This window comes from Phalaenopsis equestris, unplaced genomic scaffold (assembly GCF_001263595.1).
Source record: "Phalaenopsis equestris unplaced genomic scaffold, ASM126359v1 Scaffold000270, whole genome shotgun sequence".
NCBI lineage: Eukaryota > Viridiplantae > Streptophyta > Magnoliopsida > Asparagales > Orchidaceae > Phalaenopsis > Phalaenopsis equestris.
The window spans coordinates 304,834-316,882 of record NW_018164712.1 but is presented as its reverse complement, the minus strand read 5'-3'; the positions used below and the strand labels follow the sequence as shown (position 1 = coordinate 316,882).

Below are 12,049 nucleotides of genomic sequence, written 5' to 3'. Positions count from 1 at the left end.
GAGCATTATACGAAATGACGTTGTTGAAGCCATTCAAAGCTTCTTTAGTGGTGAGTCCCCGAGGAAGTATTTCTCTATTGCAACTTTAGTACTTGTCCCCAAATCAACTCATAAAACCTCTTAGGAGCACTTATGACCTATATCTCTTGCATCAGTTATCTCGAAGCTTATTAGTAAAACACTGGTGAAATGCATCCAACCTCATCTTCTTGTATCTCAAAACCAATCACCTTTTATAAAAGGTTTGGGGATCACAGATAATAATATGTTAGCCCAAGAATTACTTCATGATATTGACAAGAAATGTCATGAAGGTAATATGGTTTTTGAAGCACCCCTAGTGTGTGTTATTTTTCAGCTTGTTTGGTATCAATTTAAATCCCCGGTAATAGTGCCAAAAAACTTGACCAGTCCCGAAATTACGCAGTAATTTAGCTTTAAAAAATATAACAAAAAAAAATTGACCCAATTTATTTTAAGTAGTTAATGCGCAAAATCAAAATGTTTATATAAAATATATAAAATGGTTCACACACTAGTGGTTCTACGCAAGTGCACATATTGTTTTAAGTAATATAGGGCTTTCTTTAAAAACCCCAGTATCGATCCCATAAAGAAGCGCAGTAAGAAATCCCTTAGGGTAATTATAGTCTACTGCTATAAAGCCTTAGTTTAGAAGATGAAAACTCTTATGATAATAAAATAAATCAAAATATTCAAACTACAAAAATTAAAGAAAGATAAGTTAAAATGGGTTTAATGAATGATAACAGAATGATAACAGAAATAACTAAGTTTACAAAACTAATTTCTAAACTTCAAAGTTAAATTTAATAAGACTAAACAAAGTTTTGTGAGGAAGAGTTCAAATTTAAGGGAAGAGTTCAACAAAGTTTTGTGAGGAAGAGTTCAAATTTAAGAAAGCATCAATCCTTTTTAAAATGAGTACATGGTTAGTGAAGTAAATAAAATTATTTAAAAATATATATATAATTTTTTTTGTGCTAAATAGGAGCAATCATAATCTTTTAGGGTTAGTAAAAACCCATATTCTTTACCCTCTTCAGAGTGCATAAAGAACATTGACTAATCCAGAGTTTAGTCCCAAATTCCGTGATTAGGCTTGGAGGATACTGGCTGCCATTCTAGAGCTCCTACTACTTCCTCCCCTAAGGGTTTCCAATCAACTGGACCAAATTGGGATTTTAATCTATCACCTTAAAATCTCTAATTCTGCCTCCAACAAAGTATATTTCCCTATTTATTTACACCTAATTCCCTGAATGAAATGCACTCGCATGAAATTAAATGTGATTGTCCTCATGTTGTAGAAATCATATCCCTTCTTAAACATATGTTTCTCAACACATTTTAACATTTCAATTGGCTAGATCGAAAAGTAAAAGAAGATCGAAGTTCAAATAATCACAAATTATTGACATTTAAATACATATAAAATAAAATCAATTTTTCACAAAATCATATCTCAAAGTAAGGAGAAGGATAGGAGAAGATCTCAAAGTAAGGAGAAGGATAAAGAAGATTACTCAAAATTTATGAGAAGAATACGAAAAAATAAGGATTTCATTTATAAAAGCAAGTTTACAAAATAAAAGAAATAAAAGACACAACTTATCTCACAATCCTTCCCAAGAAAACTCTTAGAAGTTCTCTCCAAGCCTTTCGCTCTTTAAAAGCACTCTTAATTCTCTCTTAGAAGTGTAATGAAGAAGAAATCTCTCACCTTCCCTCTTCTCTTACAATCCTTGAAGAAAATCTACAAGCCCTTGTCTCACAAGCCCTTAAATCTACAAGCCCTTGTCTCTCTCTCTCACGCCACACACGCACACACACTCACACACACACCCAAAAACTCTTCTTCAAGCCTTAGACTTACCTCTCTTTTATAAAAGGCTGCCTCCCTCCAAAAAGAATTCAAAATTCCCTCCAAAATTCTATCCAAAAGTCAACTCTTTTGAATTCAAAATACATGTTCATTGATACAAGAGACATATCCCTTCACAAAATAACCTTCCAAATTGTCTGGATGCATTGTATCATTTCAAGGGGTGTTTAGAACAAGTGTCCCTTTGAAGCCTTAATCTGTAAGAAGTCATCTCTAGTGCATCATGCAACAGTTCTCTAGATTTTGGTGCATCATGTGCCAGTTTGGCGCATCATGGGCCACTCTGCAGCAGCTCCACCATTTTGCTTTGTTTGGCTCCGTTTCAACTCCGTTTCGCCCCGTTTCAGTTGCATTTTGCTCATAACAGATATAACTACAAAATAAGAATAAAAAAAATATTTTTCTTAAAGTGTAATTTCATTCAAAAATATATGAGAAATGTAAAGTATATTAAGTATAGAAAGACATATTGAAATGTGCCAAGTCAGAATTTTCATTCTTGCTCGTTTTTACTCCAAATTGCACTATTTTTACTTCATTTTCTCAAAAAGTCTATTTCTTGTATTTAAAACCAAAAAAATGCAAAATACCAAAAATATGCAAAAAATATTATTAAAATTAATTAAAATTGAGCATATAATAAATATGAAAAAGTAGGTAGTTTTTTGGCGTGTTAGTTACTAAATTGGATATTCACAAAGCCTATGATTCCTTCATTTGGAAATTTAGTTTGGATGTTCTTAAAGCTAGGGGTTTCTCTTCCCCTTTTTGTCAGCTTATCTTCAATTGGCTTCATTGCAATAAATACAACATCTTCATTAATAGTGATTTACAAGGTTTTTTTAGTGCCGAGCATGAGTTAAAGCAGGGTGATCCACTCTCATCCACTATCTTCATATTGGTGTTTGATTAATTCTCCCATATGCTTAATGACCTCTTCGGTAGATTGCCCTATCTTCACTATGCTAATAAATCTAAGGTAATCGTCTCTCACTTAGCTTATGTTGATGATGTTGTACTTTTCTCTAATGCCAGTAACTATACTTTCAAGAAAATTTATCAATTGCTAGAGGATTTTCAGTCACTCTTGGGGCTTCAATTTAGTGGTAACAAATGTAACCTATACATCGGCAAATATGTAGGTCAAAGAAATCCTACTTAGGCTGCTAATTATACTCTTTTTTTTTTTCTCGGCTCTTCTATTAAATATTTGGAAGTGCTATTACTTAAGGGTAGGATGAAGCAGAATAAATAGGATGAGGTTGTGGAAAAAATTAGAAACCGGATACTCGATTGGAAGATCCATTTTTTGTCCTTTGGTGGTCGTATTACTGCGATCAGGAGTATTTTGCAAAGTATGCTGTTTTATGGTTTACAAGTACTAAACATTAAAAAAAAACACACAAAAGGCCCTTAAAAGGTGTTTTAATAAATTTTTAATGGGTGGGGAGTCCGTCGGTCACCAAATTAGAAATTGTCGGCCGCCAAAATTGATATCTTGACGCTCGGTTTTAAAAGCTATTTAATTTAATTTATATATATATATATTTTTGAAAAAATTAACATTTTAATTTTTTAAAAAATAAAAGATTGACAAATCTCATATAAAAAATAGTTTAAATAAATTAGCACAACACCGCAAGCAATATACCTACAATGAAGGATAGATACACTACTTACTGATGAGGTTCGATTAAATAAACTAAAGATTTTACGACATACGTTTGGTCTGCGAACCTTTATGTTGACCGACAAATTCCCCTATCTAATATAAACAAATATATATGGTTTATATTACCTTGGTTCTTAAAGCTCCCGATAGAGGCAAACCCTTATAGTCAATTACATCTTCAATGATCGAAGTCACTTAAGAAAATTTTTGATTTATATCAGAAAATATTGTCTTCAAGAATTTCAAAGGACAGGACTTTTCAAAGATCAGACAAAGAGGTGTAAAATGGGACATGCTCAAGTTTGGAACATTTTCTCTTGGAATTCAAAGAAAGAAGAACTAGGGGTTGTCATAGATCCTGAGGAGAACCTTGATGACTTCCCAAGCCATCCTAAGGTTTGACTTTAATTTTAGGGGAAAATTATCAAATAATTTGTCATTCCAAATTTAATAGTTAGGGCTTACATTTGTGTGAGACGGTCGCACAAATAGTCTGGAAGATGTGAGGATAGTCTGGAAGATGTGAGGATTTGTGAGGATTTAGGTTGTGACAAATGATAACCTAAGAATCTTAAAACGACTTAGGACTTAAATTACACAACATGATTGTGCAAGGACCTAAGGAATGAGTTGAGGATTTATGTTGCACTAGGTTGACAACCTCAAAATCCTATGACTTATTGTTTAATTCTAAGAAAAAAATGTTGTTGTAGATTCTCATTCTATTGCAAATCCTCGAGTTGTGGTAGATCCTCGTGTTGTTGAAGAAGGCTGCCCACAAAGTTAGCTCTGGGCTCCTTGGTTAAGTAGCAGTACCAAAGTCTAAGTTTTGGATGTTTAAATGACAATTTTAAGTTCAATCATTATGAGGGGGTTAAAGTTGATCAGAGCGGCACCGATTAGGATCTCACAGTTCCTTTGTTCTGGTATCACTATTTTCTTTTGAATTTACTTATCTTATACGAGTTGTTAAACCCATATATACCGGGAAGATCTCATTAGCAAGCGTGGGTTACCTCCTCAAAGAGACTCCCATAAATTTAAAAGAACGTGTTATTTTTAGTGATATTTCAAAGGATTTATGGTTACTTTTGAAACAATTTGTTTTAGATTTTTAAAAGAGTTGATTACTTTTTTAAGAAGGTTTTGATTTGCAAGTAAAGTAAAGTGCACAACCAAGCAGTTATAATACTTTGTAGCAAAATAAATAACTGTAAATGCATACTATCATCTTCTCGGCATTCCCACTGAAAGATAGCTTTTACAACATGTATATAACTTTGTAGGAAAAATAATTTGCAAGAGTAGATGATGGTGTAGCTGTCAAACCTAAGTCATGACTTGGTGAGTCCCTAAAGATTTTAGCAGATGATTTTCTAGAACAAAAGTATAATAAGTTCAATCATCCTTCAAAATATCCAAGAGATCTCAAAATGTTCAGGACACGAGCCTGAACAACTTTTAGAATCCCTTGATGCATTTCAAGTTCATTTTGAACCTATTATTTTGTTCCATTAATCATTCAAAGCTTTAATTTTGATGAGTTATACACCTTATGCTCAGTGAACCTGGTATTTTTAATTATCCCAAGAGTGGGATCCTAAATTAATCAGTTCATATTTTACTTAAAAGTTATGTATGTGGATGCCCTTCGGGCGAGCTTAAGTCATTAAAGATTTTGTACCCAACACTAAAGTTGGGCTTATAATGTTTAGAGGGTGTTAATTATTAATCATGTCATCTTTTCTAAACCTCATTATGCTAATTTAACTTAGGCTTAGCTCACTACCAAGCCCTTAACAATTTTTATGGGTGAAATTGCAATTATAAAAAAATTTAATCTAAGTGATATGTATTCTTATTAAAAGATCATATCATCACCAATTATGGGTTTAAAATAAGTGGATTAACATCTTCCTAGCCTAAGCCCATCACCTTAGAATAATTTATTTTAATTAACTTCCAAATCCTGATAATTTAGGAAATTACAATTTTACTCTCATCATGGAAAGGTGGCAAATTGTTTTCTACCTCTTTAACCCATTATGTTTCAAACATCCAAAAGAATTCATCAAGATAAAAAGTACCCATTTTTTTCTTTGGTTGATACTAAATTTTGATTAAGTCACCAAAATCTAAAATGACCATTTTGCCCTTGGGGCTCTCTACTCCATAACTTGTCAAGTATAATTCAAATGATTTCTGAAAATTTTAGAGTACCCCATTGATGGGTCAATTAAAATATCAGAGAAGAAAATGTGATTTTTCAAAATTTAGTTTACTTTAAAGAATTATTTTAACTTAAAAAAAATAGGATTTTTAAATTTTAATTTATTTAAAAAATAAAAATAATGTTTTTGGTCATGGGAAAATTATTAGAGGTTCACTTCGGTCAGAGGAAGACTTGAACAAAATTATATAAATTTTTGAATTATATTTTAATTATAATTTCAATTATTTATTAATTTTTATGATTGAATTAAATAGAAAATATGTTTTAATTTCAAAATTTTTTTTTTATATTTTTATTAAATTTCCCTAAGTCTAGAGAACTCAGAGGATCAAACTTTTCATTTTGTAAATTTTAATTTATTTAATATAATAATTTTTAATGGAAAATTAGAGAAGATAAATTTTAGCCTTTGAAAATTTATATTTAATTTAGAAAAATCAGGAAAAATATTCCAATAAATCCCAAGTGATTAGGAAGTAGTTAGTAACATTTTGAGCCGTTTTTGTATTTTTTGAAATTTTTGGTTATTTTTAAATTATTTTTAATTTAAAAATACACTTAAACTTGAAGTATTTATTTAAAAATATTTTTTATTTTTTCTAAGTGCTACTGATCACAAGGAACTCAGAAAACCATTTTTCATAATTTTCCTAATTATATTAAATTTAACATAATTATTTTAATGCCAAAAATGTCATTTCACTTAAAAATCTATTTTGTTGGTAAAAATTAATCAAATAATTTTTAAATTTTTACATGGAGTTAAAATAAGTATTATTTATAGTGTGGAGTTAATTTTAATAAGATTTGAAATATAATGGATTTATTTTAATTTTTATGAATTTTTGGGGTTTAATTAACTATAGAAATTTACACATATACTAAATTTTAATTTTTAATTTTCCAAGCATCCTCTGACTATAAGGATCCTACAAAAGCAAGTCCCATAATTTTATGATTTATATTTTAGTTTCTATAAAGTAATTCAAGCAAAATAGCCATCTAACTTGGAAATTAGGGTTACATTTATAGAAAAGCTTTCTGAATTTGGAAAAATCACAAAAACATCCCCACTATCATGATGAATAAACCTGTAAAATCCTAAGCCATGGTGATTATTATACACTTAATTAAAATTAAAACATTACAGAGGCTATTTAATTAACTAAAAATCAATAACAAGCTAAATATTTTTTATTTTAGTTCCACATTAATCTTCTCTGTTCACTGAGCAATAGGGTATTTTTATTTTATTTTTTTTTAATTTTCTAAACTAAGATATGCATTTTTGAAGTTCTAGAATTAATTTAAATAAAAAATCCTTGATTTTTCTAATTAACTCAGTTAGCCTCGCATCATCCTAGGCAGCTCCAAGCTTTCCACGCAACACTCTACCATTTCACTCCGCCAGCCACCCTGCAGTTCACATGCCATCCTTCTTTCTGGAGCGATCCTAGCCCTTCATTTGATACACGCGTGATCGAACGGTGCTCCGTCATCATCCCCAACTGGTGTAACCCGTGAGCTGTCCAAACTAAAACCCTAAAATCTCAAGCTAGACTCAACTAAATTGCTTTAGGTTTGTTCCTACACCTTCATCTACTCGAGATGAACACATCCATATGGTTTATATAGTATGAAATATAGTCTATACGCATGGAGAATCAAATTAGGCTCAAATTGAGGTGAGGGCTCAATTCCTTTGTTTGACAGGTGTAGCCTCAATCAGATGGTTGGAGAAGCTTTAGAGGGGCCCAACAAGCCTCCAGATGAGCTGTTGAGCTATGGTGAATTGTCTAGGTATGATTTTGATCAAACCAATTTTCAGGTGTTGGTCTTGGGCTATTTAGAGGCTCTCTAAGATAGGGCTTTTGTAAGGAATCAACTCCTCTCATTCTGGGGATGGTGTGGGCAAGTTTAATTGGACTTTGGTGTAGTGTAGTGGAGTGGGGAATTATGTCCTAGTTTCGGCAAGGAATTGGTCTGAGAAATTGGTCGGAAACAGTGGGCTTGTACTCATGAAGGACTGGAGGAGCTCTGGTGAGATTTTGGCAGAGTTTCCTTTAGATTTTTTTAGCTCACTCCTCTTTGGCCATGAGGAGCACAATTTATAGCCATGGTCGCTGGGTTGAGCTCATGGGTGGCTGGTGGGTGCATTTAGCTGCTTATGTGGAGGTTTGGGCGGCGCCAATAGCTAATTAGGGTTGGACATATTGGATGGGTCAATTTGGGTTTAGATTTGAGGAGGTGGCATGTTGACCTCATTTTGAGGTCTTCTTTTCACTTCCCTAGATACCCTAGGATAGATCCTTAGGATTTCTCTATTTTAATTCTCCTAAACGACTAGACTGGGATCTACACCACTTAGAAATTCAAGCTAAAATTCGAGCTACTTCTTTGTTTTTTGAAGTTTCATATGGGCGGTTTGAGATCCTCAACGTTTGATTAAGTCAATTGAAAAGCCAACATATTGAAGCTCAAATTGAACTCCTATAGAAATTTGAAAGACATAGGCAGACCCTACAGCGTTCGATGTTTGACTTTTTGCTGAGAGCAATATGCTTGACTTTGGTTGTCGTCTATGCGAGGATTGGTCATTGATATATTCGTTAAACGACGATTTTACATAGAGAAGATACCCACATTTATATAATTTCACTCACTACAAATAACATTCACACCGTGATTTTTTAAATAATAAATATAAAAAAAATAAAAATCTCTATATACATGCACACACCCATTCACTTTGTCCTTTCTTTCTAATTCACACATCATACTTTAGATGCTCCATATTGATTATACTCCATACTTAGATTCACTCAAATTTGGCCATAAAATCCTTTTTATAACCTTGCTAATCCATTTTAAATTTTCAAATCAAAGCCAAGTTCAAATACCTTTGACTTCACCAAATTTTGAATGAATTTAGACTTTTCTTGGAACCACATACTTTGATGAACTTGGGCATTGCAACAATTATTTGAGTCACTTTGAACACCTTGAAGATCACATTTTGAGTTATTTGAAGCATCTTGGCACCAATAATTGTACATTTGGGTTACAAGCTAGCCCAAGCTCACTTGTTGGCTTCTGAAACAAGCTACTGCTAGTATCTCCCGGGCTATAAATAGCCATTTATTTCTTCCTAGAGGCTTTTCTCCCGGGCCAACCCCAATTTTTCCGCCGCGGTTCTTTCCTTGGCGTGTAATTCTTTCTTCCCGCTCGTGCTTCTTCTCACTCCGCTCGTTTGAGCCTTTTAGCCCTCTTCCATCCTACCGCAAGAAGAGATACATGAATGGCCTTCCTTCTTCATCGCAACCGATGTTCGGTGCTCCTCTCACCGTGAGTGTTGGCTTGTTGTTGCTACAAGATCATTTGAGCCGAGTATCTTCTTCCTCATGAGTCGTAAGGAGCTTTTCCTTTCTCCGATCATCCAAAATTGAAAGGAATTCTTCTGATTATTTGAGCTAGCTGTGGCCATTGTTGCAAATAAATGGTAATGGAAGAAGTGATCGCCGACTCTTCACTTGATATCATATTCGAATTATCACCGGAGGAGGATTCATCGTCAAAGAAAATTGCCTTCATCGGTTCTCCAACTCGTCCATTGATTAATGCTAGCATTGATTGCAAAATCTGCAATGACTTCATTTTTGATTTAGTGGTTACTCTCTGCGGCCATCTTTACTGTTGACCCTGTATCTACCACTAGTTTTAATCTACCTCTGACATCGTCTTGCATTGTCATGGCGATGATAGTTCTTTCGCTGTCCTTGCAATCATTTCTTCCCCACTCTTTAGGAAGCCAGACTGTTCTTTTTTTTCCTTGAGTGAAGGTAGAGCAAGAATGATTCGTTAGTTATTTGGTTGATTGGTAGACCAGGTTGCAACAGCGAATTGGTTATTTTCTACAGAAATGAGTTTTATAAAATAGCTGACAACTTTAAATTGGAGTGGAATGAATTTGGTTTGGGATTAGACATCAGATCTTATATATAGATCAGCCTACCGGAACTGGATTTAACTATAGTTAAGACCAACGTGATATTCATCACAATGATGCTGGTGTGAATCTTATTCTGGGCATTACATCCCTGCTTTTGCAAGCTTTGTTCACCAAGGAAATAAAGCTAAAGAGGACATCTACATCAATTTAAAGGGATTTACCATTGGTAAGGATTCACTAATCCTGTTATCCAATATAAAGACTGTCCAGACTATGCATTGCAAATGAGAATAATAAATGAATCAGACTATAAAAGACTCATAAAACATAGTTCCAGTTTTTGAGGTGGCCATTAAGCTTTGCGGTACTTCTGAAAGAATTGCTTGCTTTGCTTCATATTTGGTTTGCAACGTAATTTTTAGTTCAATATTGAGGATTACTGGAAATATCAATTATTATGACGTCGAGGAGAAATCCCCACTATATGCGAGGCCATGATAACTGACTGGATGAAGAACTTGGAAGTGGGCACCCCTGCTCTTCTTCAAAACAGCATCAATCCACTTATTTACGTTGGGGAGTATGACCTCATATGCAACTGGCTTGGAGAGTGGTCTGGTTTTATTTACAGAAGCCAAGGACTATGGATTTGTGGCAAATTGTTCTACCTTGGTACTTGTTCTTCGGGATTATTGGAAATCAAAAGCTTTAGCAGAAGGCCGGTGCTTTCATGGCTTCATTGTCAAGATTTTCCTGCGCACACCAATTATGGAAGATTACCCTGGATCAGTGTAAAGAAAAATACAAAGAACTAGGTGAAATTGTATTTACTGATCTTGTTCCAAAAGATAATGAAGTTGCTAGCTGAAGAAGAGAATAGGTAGATCGTGTCAGCTTGGCAAAGCCTATCGGACTGCTGGCATGCTCTTTAAAATTCTCTGCATCGTTAACAAGAACAAGAGAGTCGAAGAAGTTGTCTCCGAGATTATTGTTGCGGTCTTCGCGGACGACTGTTCCTCGCTATCATTATGAGTCCATGTTATTCGAGCATTGACAGTGAGAGCTCCAACCCAGGTAGAACCTCCTGATCTTGATGCGATCGAGATCGACCTGGCTCGTAGATACATTCGTTACAAGGACAGCACTCTCATTATGCAATTCTTACATCAACCTTGTGCAAAGATGGGAAAGTATTCTTTGCTTTGTCCTAGCAATGCTGGAACATCAAGGAAGCAAGATATTGTACTAATTGATGATCTCCTTATCACAAACGGAAGAGTTGCTTTAGGGCGATTAAAGAAATGTTTAACCACTCAGTCATTCTGCTCAACTTCTACTCGTTATATTGATAATAGAATATCATAAAGTTGAGCTTGGTGAGATTTCAACAAGGCATAGTGAAGACCTTGTGTTCTTTCTTGAGAGAACTGGTGTTCACAAGGTTGATCATAAAGTTGAGCAATGGTATGTGCAACAGACAGTGAGGGTATTGAAATCCAAGACTATGAAGATAGCAGCTGTTTTGGAGTCCATTGCAAGTGCTAGGAGGATTTCCCGTAAGCAACTATTCTGATGCATCAGCTTTCATTATTACATATCCGGTCAACAATGAGGTTTGAGGTGCCAAGGTAATTTAGCTTAATTACTCATTTTTTTAATCACTTTATTCTTATAAAAATTATTAAAATTAGTTGGGGCATTTACACCATACCACCCAATTTCTACGTATTTACAAATCTAACACAAAAAATTTGCTTTTACATTTATGCCACCCACATGTTTATTATCACATAAAAGATATCACCCTTTTAAACTAAAAAAAAGTGAAATATACGATTTCAAACATAGGTAAAGTGGCAGGAATGTAAAAATTGAAGGTTTACATGTTAGATATATAAATACATAAGATTTGGATGGTATGTATGCAAATATCCCCTAATTTTAATGTCGTGGTATCAAATATAAAGTTAAAACCTTCTATTTTCTCCATTAAAGTGATATACATAATTTCAAGTAGTTCAATCATTTTGATCCTTAATTGATGAATTTGATTGCATAAGAATAAAACATATTTTTAAGGTTCATATACGTAGTGCATTCCTATACAAACTTTTAAAATCTTATGTTGAGTAATATTCTCATACAAATTTTCCTGTGCGCCTCTGCGAGGTAAAAATGGTCACGATCAAGACATTGGAAGAGCATGAAGCCATCCGGGAGCAAACAAGACGGGATGAGATCAAACTTTGCATCAGTGAGATCATCCAAAACCACTTGGCTTTTATTTTA

General features: G+C 33.7%; 1 pseudogene; it reads left to right on the top strand.

The window, feature by feature from the left end:
- The first annotated feature begins 9,313 nt into the window (after nucleotides 1-9,313).
- On the top strand, nucleotides 9,314-11,440 carry LOC110024712 (annotated as a pseudogene).
- The last annotated feature ends 609 nt before the right edge of the window (nucleotides 11,441-12,049 follow it).